Source organism: Tachyglossus aculeatus, chromosome X1 (assembly GCF_015852505.1).
Source record: "Tachyglossus aculeatus isolate mTacAcu1 chromosome X1, mTacAcu1.pri, whole genome shotgun sequence".
In the NCBI taxonomy this organism is placed as follows: domain Eukaryota; kingdom Metazoa; phylum Chordata; class Mammalia; order Monotremata; family Tachyglossidae; genus Tachyglossus; species Tachyglossus aculeatus.
This window is the reverse complement of record NC_052101.1, coordinates 117,260,569-117,283,955: the sequence shown is the minus strand read 5'-3', so window position 1 is coordinate 117,283,955 and position 23,387 is coordinate 117,260,569. Positions and strand designations below refer to the sequence as shown.

Below are 23,387 nucleotides of genomic sequence, written 5' to 3'. Positions count from 1 at the left end.
GACGGTCCCTACCTAACAGCGGGCTCACAGTCTAGAAGGGGGAGACAGACAACAAAACATATTAACAAAATAAAATAAATAGAATAAATATGTACAAATAAAATAAATAGAGTAATAAATACGTACAAACATATATACATATATGCAGGCGCTGTGGGGAGGGGAAGGAGGTAAGGCGGGGGGGATGGGGAGGGGGAGGAGTGGGAGAGGAAGGAGGGGGAAGGAGAGCACTGTACTAAGCGATCAGGGGAGTACAGTACAGCAGCTGGTAGACATGTTCCCTGTCCACAAGGGGTTTACAGTCTATAGCAGTTGGGTGGAGAAGATGGTGGGATCAAGCAAAGCCATCAGTGGCATTTGTTATTATTATTATTATGTTGGTATTTGTTAAGCACTTACTATGTGCCAAGCACTGTTCTAAGAGCTGGGGTAGATACAAAGCGATCAGGTTGCCCCACGTGGGGCTCACAGTCTTCATCCCCATTTTCCAGATGAGGGAACTGAGGCCCAGAGAAGTGAAGTGACTTGCCCAAAGTCACCCAGCTGACAAGTGGCGGAGCCGGGATTTGAACCCATGACCTCTGACTCCAAAGCCCGGGCTCTTTCCACTGAGCCACGCTATGTGCTTACCATGTGCCACGCACTACACTAAAAGCGCTGGGGTGGATAGAAGCAAATTGGGTTGGACACAGTCCCTGTCCCATGTGGGGCTCACAGTCTCAATCACCATTTTACAGATGAGGTCACTGAGGCCCAGAGAACTGAAGTGACTTGCCTAAGGTCACACAGCAGATAAGTGGTGGAGCGGGGATTAGAACCCATGACCTTCTGACTCCCGGGCCCATGCTGTATCCTCTACGCCATGCTGCGTATTTATTGAGCGCTTACTGGGAAGGGAATCCCTTGGAAGCCTGGGGTGAAATCCCAGATGAAAACATCTGAGAGTTACAGGGCTCGGGCCAGATCACACCAGGAAAACTAAGAGGTGGGGGATTTGATGAACCTTCCTTTAAGCGGGGCTAGGCCACAGTCCAGGCTGAGAACGATGAAGTCCAGTTTGGAGGAGGACTTAGTCACTCTATGACCGAATTATCCCGAGGGCCTCCAAACCCTGGAAAGCAATTCCTCAAAGACCAGAAATAATGACTCCCTTTGGCCCAGCCCCAGAGATGAAAATCGTTTTCCCCTTCAAAATCATAGGAACCAGAAAGCTGGGCAGAAGGATGGACATGTTTGCTCCCTCTGCAAATGTCAAAATCCAGAATCATTCAGAAAAGCTAAATGCAGTTGCCTGACAGCAATTTTCTCTATCCAGGGTCTTGTCAGGTGTGAAGGACCACGCGTGGAATGTTTCTGGGAGGACTGGAGAGGGGGAGGGATGTGTGTGTGCATGTGTGTGTGTGTGTGTGTGTGTGTGAGTATGTGTGAAACTTTCAGGCCTGCCAATTTATCCATTGTTAGAGGCAGATGACGATTTTGGTGAGTGATATCCCTGTTCACAATCCCTGTCTTCTGTCCAAATGTTATTTCCAGGAAATTCTATGAAGAGTTGGATGAGTAACTAATGCTTCAAGATTTCTCATGCTGACCCAATTAACTTTTCAGCACTTCATCGGGAGAAATTTTGTCCTCACGGATATTGTTTCAATTCCAATAAAGTTTACCCAGATGAGCAAGCGGATTTATTCCCCAGATCAAAGCTATGTTGTTATGCTCATGAAACCCAATAAAGGCGGTGTTGGGGGTTACTGAGATAGAGCAAGAGCTGGTTCCACTGCACAGGTATGAATAAACCAAGGAATATGTGTCCATCTGTCAATGAATTAGGCAGAGATTATGAGATGGACTCACTGCCAAATAGTTTTATGGGATTGGGCTCCCAGTGGCCGGTAGAATTCCACTAAGGTAGTCCCTGAAACTCTGTTTGGGGAAGAGGGATGTGGGGTGGTGGGAAATTTGAAAAGCAGCAAGGCCTAGTGGACTTGCTCCCCTTGCTCTTCCCCCCCTCCCAGCCCCAAAGCATTTATGTATGTATCGGTAATTTTATTTATTTGTGTTGATGTCTGTCTCCTCCACTCTAAACTGTGAGTTCATCGTGGGCAGAGAGTGCCACTGTTTATTGTTACATTGTACTTTCCCAAGCACTTAGTACAGTGCTCTGCATAAAGTAAGCGCTCAATAAATATGATTGAATTGAATTGAATTGAATTGAATTGAATTGAATATCCCCTTCATTCCACGGAAACTGCCCTCTCAAAGGTCACCAATGACCTCCTGCTTGCCAAATCCAACGGCTCATATTCTGTCCTAATCCTCCTCGACCTCTCAGCTGCCTTTGACACTGTGGACCACCCCCTTCTCCTCAACACACTATCTGCCCTTGGCTTCACAGACTCCGTCCTCTCCTGGTTCTCCTCTTATCTCTCCGGTCGTTCTTTCTCAGTCTCTTTTGCAGGCTCCTCCTCCCCCTCCCATCCTCTTACTGTGGGGGTTCCCCAAGGTTCAGTGCTTGGTCCCCTTCTGTTCTCAATCTACACTCACTCCCTTGGTGACCTCATTCGCTCCCATGGCTTCAACTATCATCTCTACGCTGATGACACCCAGATCTACATCTCTGCCCCTGCTCTCTCCCCCTCCCTCCAGGCTCGCATCTCCTCCTGCCTTCAGGACATCTCCATCTGGATGTCCGCCCGCCACCTAAAGCTCAACATGTCGAAGACTGAGCTCCTTGTCTTCCCTCCCAAACCTTGTCCTCTCCCTGACTTTTCCATCTCTGTTGACGGCACTACCATCCTTCCCGTCTCGCAAGCCCGCAACCTTGGTGTCATCCTCGACTCCGCTCTCTCATTCACCCCTCACATCCAAGCCGTCACCAAAACCTGCCGGTCTCAGCTCCGCAACATTGCCAAGATCCGCCCTTTCCTCTCCATCCAAACCGCTACCCTGCTCATTCAAGCTCTCATCCTATCCCGTCTGGACTACTGCACCAGCCTTCTCTCTGATCTCCCATCCTCGTGTCTCTCTCCACTTCAGTCCATACTTCATGCTGCTGCCCGGATTATCTTTGTCCAGAAACGCTCTGGGCATATTACTCCCCTCCTCAAAAATCTCCAGTGGCTACCAATCAATCTGCGCATCAGGCAGAAACTCCTCACCCTGGGCTTCAAGGCTCTCCATCACCTCGCCCCCTCCTACCTCACCTCCCTTCTCTCCTTCTACTGCCCAGCCCGCAACCTCCGCTCCTCCACCGCTAATCTCCTCACCGTTAGGCCTCGTTCTCGCCTGTCCCGCCGTCGACCCCCGGCCCACGTCATGCCCCGGGCCTGGAATGCCCTCCCTCTGCCCCTCCGCCAAGCTAGCTCTCTTCCTCCCTTCAAGGCCCTGCTGAGAGCTCACCTCCTCCAGGAGGCCTTCCCAGACTGAGCCCCTTCCTTCCTTCCTTCCCCCTCGTCCTCCTCTCCATCCCCCCATCTTACCTCCTTCCCTTCCCCACAGCACCTGTATATATGTATATATGGTTGTACATATTTATTACTCTATTTATTTATTTATTTATTTTACTTGTACATTTCTATCCTATTTATTTTATTTTGTTGGTATGTTTGGTTCTGTTCTCTGTCTCCCCCTTTTAGACTGTGAGCCCACTGTTGGGTAGGGACTGTCTCTATGTGTTGCCAATTTGTACTTCCCAAGCGCTTAGTACAGTGCTCTGCACATAGTAAGCGCTCAATAAATACGATTGATTGATTGATTGATTGATTGAATGAATGAATGATAGAGCCTGGGCCTGAGAGTCAGAAGGACCTGGGTTCTAATCCTGCTCTGCCACTTGTCTGCTGTGTGATCTTAGGCAAGTCCCTTTACTTCTCCGGGATTCAGTTACCTCATCTGTAAAAGGGGTATCAAATACCTGTTCTCCCTTCTATTTGGGCTGTGTTCAAACCTGATTAACTTGTATCAGTCAATGGTATTTATTGAGCACTTACTATAATAATTAATAATTAGGGTATTTGTTAAGTGCTTACTATGTGCCAAGCACTGTTCTAAGTGCTGGGGTAGATACAAGGTCAGCAGGTTGTCCTACGTGGGGCTCACAGTCTTAATCCCCATTTTACAGATGAGGTAACTGAGGCTCAGGGAAGTGAAGCGATTTACCCAAGGTCACACAGCAGACAAGTCACAAAGCCTGGATTAGAACCCATGTCCTCTGACCCCCAAACCCGTGCTCTTTCCATTGAGCCACGCTGCTTCTCTATATGCAGATCACTGTACTAAATGCTTGAGAGAGTACAACACAGTTAGCAGATACATTCCCTGCCCACAGTGAGTTTACAGTCTACCCCAGTGTTTATTGCTGGGCTGGGCACATAGTAAGCACTTGACTCTCATGTGACAGAACATATCACTGTGCTCTCAGTCAGATAAACTTCACAGGGCAACCCATTTATTTAGTCAGTGTCCGAACCCAGATCTAATAATGGCAAATGCTTTTCTAATGACTAGGAAAATACTTAAGAGGTTTCATTCATTCATTCATTCAATCGTATTTATTGAGCGCTCACTGTGTGCAGAGCACTGTACTAAGTGCTTGGGAAGTACAAGTTGTCAACATACAGAGACGGTCCCTACCCAACAACGGGCTCACAGTCTAGAAGGGGGAGACAAACAACAAAACAAAACAAGTAGACAGGTGTCAATACCATCAGAATAAATAGAATTATAGCTATATACATGGCATTAATAATATAAATAGAACAGTAAATATGTACAAGTAAAATAAATAGAGTAATAAATATGTACAAACATATATACAGGTGCTGTGGGGAGGGGGAGGTAGGGCGGGGGGGACGAGGAGGAGGAGAGGAGAAAGGGGGCTCAGTCTGAGAAGGCCTCTTGGAGGAGGTGAGCTCTCAGTAGGGCTTTGAAGGGAGGAAGAGAGAGTTTCAGTGTTGCTCCTTGCACTTTTCCTAAATCAGACATGCTACAAAGATCATGCCCCCGTTGCAATGTTATGGTCTAAAGACACATGTTGTTGTTGTTTTCTTATGGTTTTTGTGAAGCACTTACTATGTGCAAGGCACCATACTAAGTGCTGAGGTAGATTCAAGCTAATCAGGTTGGACACAGTTCTTGTTCCAAAGGGGTGCACAGTCTTAATCCGCATTTTCCAGATGAGGTAGATAAGGTAACTGAGACACAGAGAAGTGAAGTGACTTACCCAAGGTCAAGCAGCAGAAAAGTAGTGGAGCCAGGATTAGAACTTGGCTGGGTTCAGGGAGCATGCAGTGAATAATCCTCTGCAATAGTAGGTCCAGAAGGACTCTGGCTGGAAGCTTCCCGGAAATAGAGATCAGGGAGGTGCCCTGATAATTACTGCAGGAGGCACTTTCACCTTTTTCAATCAATCGATCGATCAATCGTTAATAACACTTATAAAGTGCTTCCAGTGTGCAAAACACTGTACCAAGTGCTGGGCAGAACGTGTTCCAAACCCACCCCTTCCTCTCCACCCAAACAGCTGATACACGTTCCAGTCCTATTGGGACTAGATGATGGTAACAACCTCCTCACTGGTCTCCCTGCCTCCAGCCTCTCCCTCTTCATCGTACCATAGCGCCTCACAGTCAGCGTCAAGGCTGTCCACTGCCTCACCCTACCTTACTTAATAATAATAGTGATGGCATTTATTAAGCGCTTACTATGTACAAAGCACTGTTCTAAGCGCTGGGGATGTTACAAGGTGATCAGGTTGTCCCACGGGGGGCTCGCAGTCTTAATCCCCATTTTACAGATGAGGTCACTGAGGCCCAGAGAAGTGAAGTGACTTGTCCAAAGTCACAAAGCTGACAGTTGGCGGAGCTGGGATTTGAACCCCTGACCTCTGACTCCAAAGCCCGGGGTCTTTCCACTGAGCCACGCTGCTTCTTGTCTACTTATCTGCTCTCTTCCTGGACTAAGCCCCTCATTTCCCCTAACCGCCCTCCCCTCTGCATCCACCATGCACTCGACCGTGTACTCCTTAAACACTTTGATACTCATCCCAGCCCCACTCTACTTTTTTTAGAGAGAAGCAGTGTGGCTCAGTGGAAAGAGCCCAGGCTTTGTAGTCAGAGGTCAGGGGTTCAATTCTCTTCTCTGTGCTTCATCGGTAAAATGGAAATTATAGACTGTGAGCCCTATGTGGGACCGGGACTGTGTCCAACCTGATTAGCTGTTATCTACCCACAGTGCATAGTACAGTGTCCGGCACATAGTATATATGTGTATATACAGATACATATATACATGTATATATGTATATATGTTTGTACATATTTATTACTCTATTTATTTATTTTATTTGTACATATTCTATTTATTTTATTTTGTTAATATGTTTTGTTTTGTTCTCTGTCTCCCCCTTCTAGACTGTGAGCCCACTGTTGGGTAGGGACCTATCTCTATATGTTGCCAACTTGTACTTCCCAAGCGCTTAGAATAGTGCTCTGCACACAGTAAGCGCTCAATAAATACGATTGAATGAATGAATGAATGAATAAGCGTTTAACAAATGCCATTAAAAATGAGCTTACAGTCTAGCCTAGACTTATTCCCTTCTGCATTGCCCTGACTTGTTCCCTTCATTCATACTCCCTCCCATCCCCACAGCACATGAGTGTATATCTGTAATGTATTTCACACTCTTCTAGACTGTGAGCCCACTGTTGGGTAGGGACCGTCTCTTTATGTTGCCAACTTGTACTTCCCAAGCGCTTAGTACAGTGCTCTGCACACAGTAAGTGCTCAATAAATACGATTGATTGATTGATTGATTGATTTAGTCTGTCTCCCCCTCTAGACTGTGAGTTCGTTGTGGGCAGGGAACGTGTCTGTTTGTTGTTGTATTGTACTCTCCCAAGCACTTAGTCCGGTGCTTAAGCGCTCAATAAATATGATTGAATGAATGAATGAACGAATAAGTGTGATTTTTTTTCTATGTGTCGGGCACCTATTTGCTTCCAAATCAGTCTTCAGGTTGTCCAGGGCTGTCGGGCCTATATTTACTCAAATTTTGGGTTACATTTGTCCTCAGGCCTCGGGGCTGGCGGGGAGGACCCATGGGATCTGACAATACTAATGCTTCTCTGCTAACCAACCCTGCCAATAGCAGCTCAGGCGGAAACCCTGGGAGGGATCACTTGGAGCGAAAGGACCGCAGTTGGAGCCTGCTGACATCAAAACCTTCCTATATTCTTCCAGGCTCTAAATATATCTCTTCCTTCCCTGAGCTCTAATTGCTTGTGGTTTCCAGGGGATGTGTGAGCGTGAACGTGAGATGATGCCCAGAGGCTACTTGTTTGGGGGCGGGTTAACATGGATGCTGGGGGGGATGTGAGGCTGTATGCAGTTGTTGAGAAAAGTGAAGGTTACTACTTGGAGATTTTCTTCGGGAGTAAATAGTAGCGGAGGAGCCCCAGGGTGAGGTGAAAAGAGCCCAGGCCTGGGGGTCGGAGGAAAGAGCCCAGGCCTGGGGGTCGGAGGACACGGGTTTCAACCCTGGATCAACCACTTGCCAGTTGTGTGACCTTAATTATCATCATCATCATCATCAATCGTATTTATTGAGCACTTACTATGTGCAGAGCACTGTACTAAGCGCTTGGGAAGTACAAATTGGCAACATATAGAGACAGTCCCTACCCAACAGTGGGCTCACAGTCTAAAAGGGGGAGACAGAGAACAAAACCAAACATACTAACAAAATAAAATAAATAGGATAGATAAGTACAAGTAAAATAAATAAATAAATAAATGGAGTAATAAATATGTACGCTCACTATGTGCAAAGCACTGTTCTAAGCGCTGGGGAGGTTTCAAGGTGATCAGGTTGTCCCACGGGGGGCTCACAGTCTTAATCCCCATTTTACAGATAAGGTGACTGAAGCCCAGAGAAGTTAAGTTACTTGCCCAAAGTCACCCAGCTGACAATTGGCAGAGCCAGGATTTGAACCCATGGCCTCTGACTTCAAAGCCTCTTTCCACTGAGCCACATTGCTTCTCACTTGTGCACTAAGCACTCAGTATGGTGCTCTGCACACAGTTAACGTTCAATAAATATGACCGATTGACTTTGGGCAAGTAGTTTCACTTCTCTGGGCCTCAGTTTCCATCCTTTGTCAAACGGGGATTCGATAGCCCTTCTCCCTCCTACTTAGACTGGGAGCCCCACGTGGGACAGGGATTGTGTCTGGCCTGATGTCTTATATCTACCCCAGTGCTTAGTACAGTGCTTGGCACCTAGTAAGGGCTTAACGAATACCACAATTGTTATCATTATTTTGTTAATATGTTTTGTTTTGTTCCCTGTCTCCCCCTTCTAGACTGTGAGCCCACTGTTGGGTAGGGACCGTCTCTATATGTTGCCAACCTGTACTTCCCAAGCGCTTAGTACAGTGCTCTGCACACAGTAAGCACTCAATAAATGTGATTGAATGAATGAATGAATGAATGAATCATTAGTCATGGCATTTATTAAGCACTTACTGTGGGCTGAGCACCGTAATGGGAAAGAATACCTGGGCCATATTCCGACACAGTTCCTGGCCCGCCAATATAAGGTGGGGAGAGGGGGCCGAATGACAGATCCATAGGGAGCCATGAGGAAGGAGCGTAGCCTAAAGGAAATAGCCCTGGCCTGCGAGTCAGAGGACCTGAAATCTCATCCTGGCTCCTCCACTTGTGCGTTGTGTGACCTTGGGTAAGTCACTTCACTTCTCTGGGCCTCAGTTACCTCGTCTGTAAAATGGAGATGCAGACTGTGAACCCCATGTGGGACATGGACCGTGTCCAACTTGCTAGCTTGGATCTACCCCAGCACTTAGTACACTGCCTGGCACACGGTAAGCACTTAACAAATACCAAACAACACTCAAACAACATAAAAGATAAGGATAGATGCCCCAGATAGAAACAAAAATCAGGCATCCTAAAGGTTGAATTTTCGAGAAGCCCGTCGGCTTTACCAAAAACAGGGAACCCTGCACCCCAGCTCCCCGGGCAACAAATGGTTGCGAATAGCCTACACCTGGCTAGTTGGGCCATGAAGAGCTGCCAAACCTCAGCTGGGCTGAAAAAAGCAACCATGGATTCCTGAAACCTTTCCCTGGGCTGCCTGGAAAATAGCAGGAATAAGGAGCCGTGGGGGAGAGTAGCCAGAGACCTGGAGGCTCCTCCCCATTGGTCAGGACGGTTCTCCCTAGCGGCTCTCTCTTCAGTGTCGTCTTGTAATGTGACCCTGGTCCTTTGGTCTTGGCACTTAAGAAAGAGGCATAGAATCCCAGGGGACTAAACTCTCAAACGGGACTTGGCCTGTGGAGCCCTCGGACAGGGAAAACCCAAGATGAAGATGTTTAAATGCAGTTGCTTCCGTGCAGTGAGAGAATGGGTCCCTAGGCAGGAAGGAGATCCGGCCAAAAGCTGAGCCACGGTCAGAGGGGTCACCGAGACGAGAACTAGAGTCCGGTTTGGCTTTCAGACTGATCTATTCATAGGATTTCCTGAGATTGAGATCTCCCGCAGATGAGTCTTCTACCCTGTTTATGTCGGGCCAACGACCTGGTCCAGGCACTTGGCAAATCCCAGCTGGATTACTGGATCAGCCAACTCGCTGACCTTCCTGCCTCCAGCCTTTCCCTTCTCCAGTGTATACTTCACTGTGCTTCTCGGGTCATTTTTCTACAAAATTGTTCTGCACACCTCTCCCCACTCCTCCCAGACTTCCACTGATTACCCATTCCTCTGGGCATCAAGCAGAAACTCTGGACCATGGACTTTAGGGCACTCCACCAGCTCTCTCCCTCTTACTTATCAGCTCTCTTATCCCACTACACCCCAGCTCACCCTCTTCGTTCCTCCCAAAATCACGTTTTCACTGTGCCTCATTCTCCACTCTCCCACACCTAATCTCTTGCTCACACCTTTCTTCCTGCCTGGAATTCCTGGAATTCTGGCTTGGATGAAGGAGTGTGGCCTACTGGAAAGACCACAGACCTGGAATCTAATTCGGGCTCCGTGTGACTTTGGGCAAGTCACTTCACTTCTCAGGGCCTCATCTGTCAAATGGAGATTCAGTACTCATTCTCCCTCTTATTTAGACTGTGAGCCTCATGTAGGACAGACACTGTGTCTGACCTGATGGTTTGTATCCACCCCAGCACTTAGTACAGTGCTTAGCTCATAGTAAGTATTTAAGTACCATTAACAAAATAAATTCTCACCTCTTTCACACCCACCAGACCACAACTCTCCCTATCTTCTTAGCCCCCCTGCAATCCCACCTCTTCTGGTAGTCCTGACCCAATGAATGTTCATCTCAAGAATGAGAGAGCAATCAATGGGCATGGTTTAGTGGCTAGAGCCCGGGCCTGAGAGTCAGAAGGTCATGGGTTCTAATCTCATCTCCACCACATAGCTGTGTGACCTTGGGCAAGTCACTTCACTTCTCTGGGCCTCAGTGACCTCATCTGGAAAATGGGGATTAAGAGTGTGAGCTCTATGTAGGACAGGGATTGTGTCCAACCTGACTGACTAACTTGTATCCACCCCAGTGCTTATAAGAGTGCTTGGCACATAGTAAGTGCTTAATAAGTACCATAATAATAATAATAAATCAGTGGTATTTACTGAACACCTACTGGGTGCAGAGCACTGCCCTAACCACTTGGGAAGAAAAAGAGACTAGAAGAAAGATGGATCGGTGAAGAAATAAATACTTAAGGCAGTGTTCTGCACCTAATAGACACTCAATAAATATTATTGATCGATTGCTCTCTCAACCAATCAATCAATCATATTCACTGAGCACTTACTATGTGGAGAGCACAGTACTAAACACAAAACAATACAATACAGTACAGTACAATACAACAGAGTCAATAAACGCATTCCCCTCCCACAAGGAGTTTGCGGTCTAGGGCAGGAGACAGACATTAAAATAAATTACAGATCTGGACATAAGTGCTGTGGGGCTGAGGGTGGGGTGAATAAAGGGGACAAATCCAAGCACAAGGGCAAGGCAGAAGGGAGAGGAAATAGAGAAATGAGGACTTAGTCGAAGAAGGCCTCTCGGAGGACATGTGCTTTGAATAAGGCTTTGAAGGTGGGGAGAGTGGTGGTCTGTCAGATATGAAGGGGGTGGGAGTTTCAGATCAGAGGCAGGATGTGAGCGAGAGGTCAGCGGCAAGATAGACGAGATCAAGGTACAGTGAGTGGAGGAATGAGTGGTTGGCATTGGAGGAATGAAGTGTGCGGGCTGGATTGCAGCAGGAAAGCAGCGAGGTGAGGTAGGAGGGGGCAAGGTGATTGAGTGCTTTAAAGTCAGTCAGTCAGTCAATCGTATTTATTGAGTGCTTACTGTGTTCAGAGAACTGTACTAAGTGCTTGGGAGACTACAATATAAAAGTAAACAGACACATTCCCTGCCCACAGTGAGTTTACAATCTAGAGGGACTGTAAAAGCGGATGGTAAGGAATTTCTGTTTGATGCAGAGGTGGATGGGCAACCACTGGAGGTTCTTGAGGAGTGGGGAAACATGGATTGAACCTTTTTGAAAAAAAAAAAAAAAGATCCAGGCAGCAGAGTGAAGTATGGACTTCATCATCTTGACAGCCTTCTGGCTCAAAATTCAATACGAAGGCACTCGTATTGGATCAGGGCAATTAGGCTGCCACTAGATTGTCAGCTTCTTGTGGACAGGGATCCTGGAGAACCTCCAGTGCTTGTCCGTTCACCTCTGCATCAAACAGAAACTCCTTACCATTGGCTTGAAAGCACTCAATCAGATCGCCCCATCTATTTTATCTCGCTGATCTCCATTTATTTTTATTAATGTCTGTCTCCCCCTCAAGACCATAAGGTCCTGGTAGGCAGAGAATGTGTCTACCAACACTGCTATAATGTACTCTCCCAAGCACTTAGTACAGTGCTCTGCACACAATAAGTGCTCAATAAATACCATTGATTTGTTGATTGATCGACTGAGGAAATTGAGTCTACCAACTCTAATATACTCTCCCAAACGTTTAGCACTGTGTCCTGCAAACAGTAGACTGTAAGCTCCTTGAAGGCAAGGGATTTTGTCTACCAACTTCAGCGTACTCTCCCAAGTGCTTAGTATAGTGCTCTGAACACAGTAAGCACTCAGTAAATACTGCTGATTGATTGCAGAGGCTGGTAGGGTTGATAATGGATAATTGGCAATTCCTTGCAATTCCATGATTTGGGAGGGATCTGGGGTCCAGAAGGAGCTCATTTCCAAGAGCCTCTGCCAAACAATTTTTTCCCATGCTCTCAATTCTTTTCTTTCTTATTAGGCTCCTGAGATGAAGTGGAGAGATAAAATAGCAGTGACTGCATTTGTTCTCCAATGTCCCAAACCTGAGGATGTCCCTTTGATCACCCTTCCTCTTCATGATACCCCCAGTGGACGCACCATGGCCCAGTGGATAAAGCCCGGTCCTGGGAGCCAGAGAACCTGGGTTCTAATCCAGGCTCTACCACATGCCTGATGTGTGACCTTGAGCAAGTCACTTCACTTCTCTGCAACTTCAAAATGGGGATTTAATGCCTGTTCTCCTCCTACTTAGACTGGGAGCCCCGTTTGGGGGCAGGGACTGTAATAAGCGCTGGGATGGACACAAGCACCCCACTTGGGGTCCTACAGGGGGGCTCACAGTCTCAATCCCTGTTTTACAGATGAGGTAACTGAGGTGCAGAGAAGTGAAGTGACTTGTCCAAGATCACACAACAGACAAGTGGCGGAGCTGGGATTAGAACCCATAACCTTCGGACTCGCAGGCCCATCCTCTGTCCATTATACCATGCTGCTTCTCTGAGCACGGAAGCTATGCTCACCTGAACCCAGTTCTATCCCGTAAAAAACATACCCCCCCCCCCCCCGCCCCAACACACACACACACATGAATGAACAACCGCACAAAGATACCCAGCAGGATATGATGATGATTACTTACCTGGCAGGGGAGACACCATGATCACGTAGGTGGTTTTCCCAGGGTGAGGCTCAGCCATTGCACTCCGGCTGTGCTGACCCCTGAGATTTCCCCAAATGCAGGAAACTCGACTGCATAATTTGTGGTAGTGGGGGACTGCGTTCGCGCTCTCCCCTGATATTTGTGGCAAAAAATAGGTTCTGTAAGGGGCTAACCATCATTCTTGCTGGTAGGTATTAACAAATGGGTTGGTAGTGTGGTTGAAAGGTAACAATTTGGGTTTGGGAGTCAAAGGTGTTGGGTTCTAATCTCGCCTCTGCCACTTATTAGCCATGTGACTTTGGGCTAGTCACTACACTTTTTTGTACCTCAGTGACTTCATCTGAGAAGCTCATCTCCTCCAGGAGGACTTCCCAGACCGAGTCCCCTCGTTCCTCTCCCCCTTCTCCACCTCCCCATCCCCCCGCCTTACCTCCTTCCCCTCCCCACAGCACCTATATATATGTATATATGTTTGTACGTATTTATTACTGTATGTATTTATTTATTTTACTTGTACATATTTATTCTATTTATTTTATTTTGTTAATATGTTTTGTTTTGTTTTGTTGTCTATCTCCCCCTTCTAGACTGTGAGCCCGCTGTTGGGTAGGGACCGTCTCTATATGTTGCCAACTTGGACTTCCCAAGCGCTTAGTCCAATGCTCTGCGCAGAGTAAGTGCTCAATAAATACGATTGAATGAATGAATGAATGAAAGGAAATACTGTGACTTCTACTCAATCATTCAGTGGCATTTTTTTGAGCACTTATTGTGTGCAGAGCACTGAACTAAGCTCCTAGGAGAGAGCAAGGCAACAGAGTTGGTAAAAACAGTTCCTGCCCACCAGGAGCTACTCCCAGCTGCTGCTGGGAGAGCTAAAACTGGAAAAACAAAAGCAAGGAGGGCAGAGAAAATGTCATAAGGATATGGTAAAACACAAGCTAGCTGAAAACTGGGCGTTGGTTGCCAGGGATAGGCCGGCATGATGTGCCGCAATCGAAAAAGGAGCGGCTCACTTCAAGCACAAGCTTCGTGAGGAACGAGAGACAAGGAGGCAAGGGAGGAAACAGTACTAAGCACTGCAAACATCCAGCACGATGCCACCACAAAGGACGGCCTTTCTGTGTGCCCAGTGGGGCCCACTGTTGGGTAGGGACTGTCTCTATATGTTGCCAACTTGTACTTCCCAAGCGCTTAGTACAGTGCTCTGCACACAGTAAGCGCTCAATAAATATGATTGATTGATTGATTGGGCCCATTTTGCTCTCATTGGCCTTTACAGACACACACACACAGTCAAAGGTCAACTTCACTGTCAGGGGTGTCTCCTTCCACAACAAAGGTCAACTCTGTGTGTGTGTGTATTTTACAGAACAATCTGCCACTCCCACTGTAGCCATGATCTCAAGCCACGCTTGAGAGAAGCAGCGTGGCTTAGTTGAAAGAGCCCAGGCTTGAGAGTCAGAGGTCATAATAATAATAATAATGATGGCATTTATTAAGTGCTTACTATGTGCAAAGCACTGTTCTAAGCGCTGGGGAGGTTACAAGGTGATCAGGTTGTCCCACGTGGGGCTCACAGTCTTAATCCCCATTTTACAGATGAGGAAACTGAGGCCCAGAGAAGTGAAGTGACTTGCGTCCAACCTGACTAACTTGTATCCATCCCAGTGCTTATAATAGTGCTTGGCACATAGTAAGTGCTTAATAAGTACCATAATAATAATAATAAATCAGTGGTATTTATTGAACATCTACTGGGTGCAGAGCACTGCCCTAACCACTTGGGAAGAAAACACATGGCACGTGGCGGAGCCGGGATTTGAACCCATGACCTCTGACTCCAAAGCCTGTGCTCTTTCCACTGAGCCATGCTGCTTCTCTAGAACCCAGGTCATGGGTTCTAATCCCAGCTCTGCCGCTTGTCAGCTGTGTGACCTTGGGCAAGTCACTTCACTTCTCTGTGCTTTGGTTACCTCATCTGTAAAATGGGGATTAAAACTGTGAGCCCCACATGGGACAACCTGATTACCTTGTATCTACCCCAGTGCTCAGAACAGTGCATGGCACATAGTAAGCGCTTAACTAATACCAACATTATTATTATGATGATGATGATCATGGCTCAGCTATATGCTTCAGGTTCTTGGGGGTTTTAGAGGAGCAGCATGGCCTACTGGCCCAGGAGTCAGAAGGACCTGAGTTCTAATCCTGACTCTACCTCTTGTCTGCTGTGTGAGCTTGGGCAAGGCACTTCTCTTCTCGGGGCCTCAATTCCCTCATCTGTAAAATGGGGATTAAAACTCAGAGCCCTATGTGGGATGGCGACTGTGTCCAACGTGATTAACTTCTATCTACCTCAGCACTCAGTACAGTGCCTGGCACATAGTAAGCACTTACCGACTACTAGAAAAACAAAACAAAACCTGAGACTAGCATGATCTTCATTCATTCATTCATTCAATCACATTTATTGAGCGCTTACTGTGTGCAGAGCACTGTACTAAGCGTTCGGGAAGTCGGCAACATATAGAGACGGTCCCTACCCAACAACAGGCTCACAGTCTAGAAGGGGGAGACAGACAACAAAACAAAACATGTAGACATGTGTCAAAATCGTCAGAACAAATAGAATTAAAGTTATATGCACATCATTAACAAAATAAATAGAATAGTAAATATGTACAAGTAAAATAGAGTAATAAATCTGTACATATATATATACAAGTGCTGTGGGGAGGGGAAGGAGGTAGGGCAGGGGGAATGGGGAGGAAGAGAGGGAAAAGAGGGCTCAGTCTGGGAAGGCCTCTTGGAGGAGGTGAGCTCTCAGTAGGGCTTTGAAGGGAGGAAGAGATCTTCTCCTGGCACCTGGACAGCATCACCTCCTTTGACACTTTTGTCTTTCTCCACCTGTATTTATTTCACCTGTATTGTAGCTACCATTTTGAGGATCCCTTCTGCCAACATCAGGTGCGAAGTCTTCTCTGCCTATGCGTTCTACCTTACAGAGGTGATGATTATGCACTTTGGAGGTGCTGCCATGTCACCCATTGTCTGGGGATGATGGGTTCGGTGATCAGTGAGGTGAGAGAGAGAGAGAGAGAGAGAGAGGATGGGGATGGAAAGCCTGAGTTTTATATAAAATTTATTCCGAGAGGCAAATTGAGTTTATTTAATTGTTTAGGCGCAATGGATTGAACTTCCCTTTCAGGAGGAATATAATCAATTAGCAATATCAGAGCTTCCCTACACGGGAGGAACACAATCGTACATTAATCGCGCGTGGGTGAGGCGGCTAGCTCTCACCCATGTGCACTTCCCACTCGGGAAGAATCCACTTACCTTCCCACATGGGAAGAATTCATTCCACTACCCGCGCACGTGGTGGGCGGCTAGCTCTCACTATGTGCTCTCCCTACATGGGAGGAATCGACTCATGATTCCCATCAGCAGTGGGGTACCTGGGTCCCACCCACGAGACACTCACCCGTCCCGCGGCCCTTGCCTCAGTGTGTTGGTTCTGGTTGCAGAGCGGGCATCTGGCCTTCTGGGCAGAGAGAGACACGTGGGCTACTGCTGCATGTCCTGGTGTTCTGACCCTGAAGGTCAGAGGCGACAGGTATCTATTGCCTGTGCCCCTAGGCCATTCCAGCTTCCGGCCTCAGTCTATCCAATCTCTGCCCTCCCCCCTCCTCCATACCTAATTTGATTGACACGGGGGCGAGGGACACCTTCTGTATTCCCGGCTTGGGCTGTCAATCTAGCAGATTTGGTCGTGAGGGCAGTATCCCACCCTCACTTCCGAGTCCCGCCTGCTGGCTCAGGTGGTCACGAGATAGCTTTTGACCTTGAGATGGCCGGTACCCAAGGGTCACCTCGGGACCCGCCATAATCACCATTAGGCCTGAGTCGGGAGGCGATCCAGAATAGAACTACTCTGTGGCCACCTTCTATACAACGGTGACTAGCCTACTATTCCTTGCACAGCTAGAAGTTTGGGTCGCCTCTACAGAGGCCACTTTGCTAGGCTCCTCGGCCTTGAAGTCATATAGAGAAATTGGCTCTGAGGACCTTAGAGTTTAGCTGTTTAGAGTGTGCCGAGAGTTTAGCACATAGAAAGGGTGGAATAATCAATCAATCATCTTTATTGAGTGCTTACCGTGTGCAGAGCAGCATACTAAGAGCTTGGGAGAGTACAACGTAACAGAGTTAGTAGACACATTCCCTGCCCACAACAAACTTACAGTCTAGATGGGGAGACAGACATTAATATAAATAGACTATGGGACTGTGGGAGCGGTAAATCAATCAGTGGTATTTTTTGAGTGCTTACTGTGTGCACAGCACTGTACTAAGTGCTTGGGAGAGTACAATATAACATATAGAAGACACATTCCCTGCATACGAAAGGGTGCAAATTCACCTGCAATGGCGAAGCAGAAGGAAGTGGAGGAAGAGGAAATGAGGGCTTAGTTGGGGAAGGTCTCTTGGAAAAGATACGCTTTTAATAAGGCTTTGAAGGTGGGAAGAGTGATCATAATCATTATCAAGCCAGCTAGGCCTGAGATATTGAACTCAAAGCCCTCAGGTTGAGTAAGGCTAACCAAAGGCTTCCACATGCCCTGTGGATATTTCCTAGAAATAATAATAACAATAATAATGTTAAACATTTACTATATGCCAAGCACTGTTCTTCTGCCCTGGCCTGGATTATAAGGATTGGGAAAACTGAATAAGTGGCCGGCAGTAGTACCAGAAGAGAATTAGTGAGAGACTGTGTTGGCGTGTTCAAGCCTGTTTGCCTGGGGCTGAGTGAGTCTGCCGGTCTGGAGGCAGCAGCAAGTATCTGCCTGTCTGAGTCTGTCATGTTGTGTCTATCTGTCTGGAGGTATCAGCATGTACCTGCCTCCCTAGGGGTGTCAGTGTGTGTCTGGATGAAAGTGATACTGATTCACTTCTCTGTGCCTCAGTTACCTCATCTGTAAAATGGGGATTTAAAATGTGAGCCCCACGTGGGACAACCTGATTACCTTGTATCTACCCCAGTGCTTAGTACAGCTCCTGACACAGAGTAAGCGCTTAACAAATGCCATTAAAAAAAAAGCCATCACACAGGGCTGGCCAGAAGTCTTGGAGAGGAGAGTTGGGGAGAAGATTTGGGACAAAGGCTGAAGCTGAAGGCTTGGGGGAGATGAGAAGCAAGACTAAGGTGTCCGGGGTGGAGTTGGAGAAGTAACATTCTAGACTACAGGGTCGTTGTGGGCAGGGAATGTGTCTGTTTATTGTTCTATTGTATGCTTCCAAGCACTTAGTACGGTGCTCTGCACACAGTAAGTGCTCAATAAATAGGATTGAATAAGATGGAATGAATGAATGAATAAATGAATGGAGGTGGGGCCTGGGACCTGCAGGGCATTGGAATTGAAAAAGCTGAGAAAGGAGATGGAAGACGAAATGGGAAGATGGTGGGCAGGTGTGTATCTTTCTGTTTACCCTGGAAATTCAGGGGATATGACTTGAACTCAAAACAATCAAGCAATCAACCAATGGGATTTACAGAATGCTTACTCGGTGCGGAGCACTGGACTAAGCACTTGGGAGAGTACAATATAGTCAGTAGAACCAATCCCCTGCCCTCAAGGAGCTGGCAATCTAGCGGGGGAGTCAGGAGTGCTAATGGGGAGACCCTTCACCTCTCGGGTTTGGGCCCCATTCCGTCTCACAACCTTTGTAGCTGGGAAGTTCTTCCAAAGCCAACCCTAACCCTTCAATAGCCATTTCCTTTTCTCTCTTCTTCAGAGGGAACAGAACTGCTGCTCGTCCTCATCCCCCAAATATCCTTCCATAAATTTAAAAGGATTTCACACAGCTTTCTCTTTTCTAGGCCACACCCACCCCATTCCTTCAGGCATACTTCCCAACCCTGTGATCAATTTTGGGGTCTCTTCTGAACAGAGAGGACTTGCTCCAACCTAGCTCTCTGAAAGGACAGAAGTCACAAGTCCAGCCTTCCCCCTGTGTGGGGTTAGAGCTGTTTCACTTCTCATGTGGCTGAGCTGAAACACATTTGCTGGAGGAAGGAGACCACAAGGAACTGAGGTTTGGAACTCAAGCCTTTTGCTTCCCAAGCATCTTTGTCTAAGACTGAAAGATTTGACAGACAGGGCCTCATTCATGTCAGTGTCATCCTGGAGGAGGTGGGACAGGAGCAGAGTTTGCCACTTAGACTGTAAGCCCGATGAGGGATAGGGACTGTGTCCTGCCTGATGATCTTGTATCTACCCCAGCGCTTAGAACAGGGCTCAGCATGTAGCAAGAGCTTAACACCACAATTCTTCTTCTTAATGCTCTCCTGTTTGAATAGACCACACCAGGTAAATCTGTGGCAGAGCTGGGTTCTGTTCAGCTCTGCTTCGAGACTGTACTCCTGGCCCTTGAAGAATCAAATGGCCGGAGAGACAAGGAGCTAGGCAGAAGATGGAGAATGAAAGAGGGAACTTGGCTGAGTGGGAGGAAATTAATACGAGAAAAGTTTAGGTGGAATGCAAGGGAAGACCTTCTGATCAAGAAAAAGACAAATTATGGAAACCTAACTTCAGGGGAAATGGAGTATTTCAGGTTCTAGAGGTGGGAGGAGCCCCAGAGGACAGAATGATATCTCACCAATCCACTTATGTAATATTTTATTCTTTCTCTCTCTCCTCTCTCTCTCTCTCTCTCTCTCACACACACACACACACACAGAGAGACAATTTCAGACCTTTCCTCAGTGCCTCTCCATTTATTCTCTTTTAATTATTTTATTATTATCAAGTGCTGTTGAGTCATTTCCAATCCACAGTGACTCTATGGATATACTTTCTCCAGAACACCGTGTCTTGTGCCATAATCCATAACCTTTCTAACGGTTCTTCCGTTATCGTTGTCATGGTCTCTACCCATCTAGCTGCTGTTCTGCCTCTTCCACATTTTCCCTGGACATTTTCTGTCTTCTCCAGAGAATAAGTCCTCCTGATTATGTGTCCATTCTTTCATATTCACTATAATACCATGCTATAGACCCCAAAAGCACTCGAAGATTTGTCTCCTTGCCTAAACTCTGTCATTTGTCCAGGCCCCACACTGATCCTAAGGACATTTTAAGAGGATAAAAGGAAGGGATGGAGGATTGGTGCAAATTGTTGCTCCCTCTTCCCCTATACTGTCCCTAATGTCTTGTGTCTGTCAAATTGCTGGAGATGTATGGGCTACCAGGTAAATTATCCCCTCTCTTGCCCAACTTGAGATCACCTCTGACCCTTTGAAGTAAGAAGAAAAATGGTATTTGTTAAACCCTTTCTATGTGCCAAGTACAATACTAAGCCCTGGGAAAGATACAATACAACCAGATTGGGCACGTCCCTGTCCCCTATGGGGCCAGCAGTCTGAAGGGGAGGGGGGAAAACAGGTAATTCATCCGCATTTTACAGATCAGGAAATTGAAGCACAGAGAAGTTCAGTGATTTGTTCGATAACGTACAGCAGGTAAGTGGCAGATCCCATATTCTGGGACACCAAATACATACGGGAAGCAGTGTGGTCTAGTGGAAAGAGCACAGGTCTGAGAGTCAGAGGACCTGGGTTCTAATTCCGACTCCTCTCTGTGCCTCAGTTTCCTCAACTGTAGAATGAGGATTCGATACCTGTTCTTCCTCATACTTGGGCTGTAAGCCCCACGTGAGACAGGGATTGGGTCCGACCTGATAAATTTACATCTACCCCAGCACTTCAAAGAGTGCTTGACATATAATAAAAACTTACCAAATACCATTTTAAACAAACCAGAGTTCAAATAGGCTGGTAGCAGGTTGATGGGAGCAGCATAGAAAGCCCTCTTTTCCCTGGCTTGCTCTCCCTTCTGCATCATCTATGTAATTTGATCTGTGACCTTTGGACAGTTGATATCCGCCCCGCACCCAACCCCACGGAACTTATTTACCTTTCTTTAAATTATACATTACAAACGACTTATTTATTCATATTAATGTCTGCCTCCCCCTCTAGACTTTAAGTTCACTATGGGCAGGAAACATGTAGGCTTATTCTGTATTGTACTCTGACAAGTGCTTAGTATAGTACCCTGCACATAGTAAGAGCTTGATAAATACCATTGATTGGTTGACAGAAACCCTACGTTTCCCGGGGTAAGGGGAAAGGAGTCTTGCAGGGGTGTCTGCCAGAGGTTGAAAGAAGTCAGACAGGAGGGGTCTGGAAGGGGCAGAGGTGAAGCAGGGTGGCCTAGGGGAGAGGACAGAGCACAGGCCTGGGTGTCGGAAGCCCTGGGTATAATCCCAGCTCCACCGCTTGTCTGCTGTGTGACCTTGAGCAAGTCACTTCACTTCTCTGGGCCTCGATTACCTCGCCTGTAAAACGTTGATTACGATTGTGAGTCCTTTGTGGGACAAGGACTGTGTCGATCCTGATTATCTTGTATCTACCCTAATGCTTAGTACAGTGCCTGGCACTTAGTAAGCACTTCACGAATACCATTAGAAAAAAGTATGGGAAAGGCTGTGAGGGAGGAGGGAAGGCTGTGAAAGAGGACAGTTAGTGAAGGGGCGAAGGGTCCAGGGAGCGAGGAGGGTCTGTAAAGTGGAAGGGGGGGGGGGGGGTCTGTGAACGTCATCTTGTTCTGATGTGTATATATATATAAAATTCTATTTATTTATATTGATACTATTGATGTCTGTTTACTTGTTTTGATGTCTGTCTTCCACTTTCTAGACTGTGAGCCCGTTGTGGGCAGGGATTGTCTCTCTTTGTTGCCGGATTGTACTTTCCAAGTGCTCAGTACAGTGTTCTGCACACAGCAACTGCTCGATTAACACGATTCATGAATGAATGAATGGGGGCAGTCCATCAGGAGGAAGACGTATCTCGGAATAGGGTGGAGAGTGAAGGATTGCACGGCCTGCTCCCAAGAGACAGGTACGCGAGGCCCCATTCTCTCTTTTGTTTTGTTGTCTGTCTCCCCCTTCTAGACTGTGAGCCCTCTGTTGGGTAGGGACCGTCTCTCTATGTTTCATTCATTCATTCAATCGCATTTATTGAGCGCTTACTGTGCGCAGAGCACTGTACTAAGCGGTTGGGAAGTACAAGTTGGCAACATATAGAGACGGTCCCTACCCAACAGTGGGCTCACAGTTTAGAAGGGAGAGACAGCCAACAAAACAAAATATATTAACAAACTAAAATAAATAGAATAAATATGTACAAATAAAATAGAGTAATAAATACGTACAATAATAATAATAATATTTATTAAGTGCTTACTATGTGCAAAGCACTGTTCTAAGCACTGGGGAGGTTACAAGGTGATCAGGTTGTCCCACAGGGGGCTCACAGTCTTAATCCCCATTTTACAGATAAGGTAACTGAGGCCCAGAGAAGTGAAGTGACTTGCCCAAAGTCACACAGCTGGCAATTGGCAGAGCCGGGATTTGAACCCATGACTTCTGATGCCAAAGCCCAGGCTCTTTCAATCAATCAATCAATCAATCAATTGTATTTATTGAGTGCTTACTGTGTGCAGAGCACTGTACTAAGCACTTGGGAAGTCCAAGTTGGCAACATATAGAGACAGTCCCTACCCAACAATGGGCTCACAGTCTAAAAGGGGGAGACAGAACAAAACCAAACATACTAACAAAATAAAATAGAATAGATATGTACAAGTAAAACAACAAATAAATAGAGTAATAAATATGTACAAACATATATACATATATACAGGTGCTGTGGGGAAGGGGAGGTAAGATATGCTGCTTCTCTATATATGTACCTCCTTCCCTTCCCCACAGCACCTGTATATATGTTTGTACATATTTATTACTCTATTTATTTATTTTACTTGTACCTATCTATTCTATTTATTTTATTTTGTTAGTATGTTTGGTTTTGTTCTCTGTCTCCCCCTTCTAGACTGTGAGCCCACTGTTGGGTAGGGACTGTCTCTCTATGTTGCCAGCTTGTACTTCCCAAGCGCTTAGTCCAGTGCTCTGCACACAGTAAGCGCTCAATAAATATGATTGATTGATTGATTGATATATACAGGTGCTGTGGGGAGGGGAAGGAGGTAAGACCGGGGTGGGGGGAGAACTGGCAACGTGTTACCAACTTGGACTTCCCAAGCGCTTAGTCCAGTGCTCTGCACACGGTAAGCGCTCAATCTCTATATGTTGCCAATTTGTACTTCCCAAGCGCTTAGTACAGTGCTCTGCACACAGTAAGCGCTCAATAAATACGATTGATGATGATGAATAAATACGATCGATTGATTGATTGACTGATTGAATGAATGAGTGAGTGAGTGAGTG

At 46.7% G+C, this 23,387-nt stretch overlaps 1 non-coding gene across 1 annotated transcript; it reads left to right on the top strand.

Moving 5' to 3' along the window:
* Positions 1-13,003: 13,003 nt before the first annotated feature.
* On the top strand, positions 13,004-13,167 carry LOC119920218. Its single transcript, XR_005447976.1, has one exon. It is a non-coding gene; the product is annotated as a U1 spliceosomal RNA (small nuclear RNA).
* Positions 13,168-23,387: the final 10,220 nt, after the last annotated feature.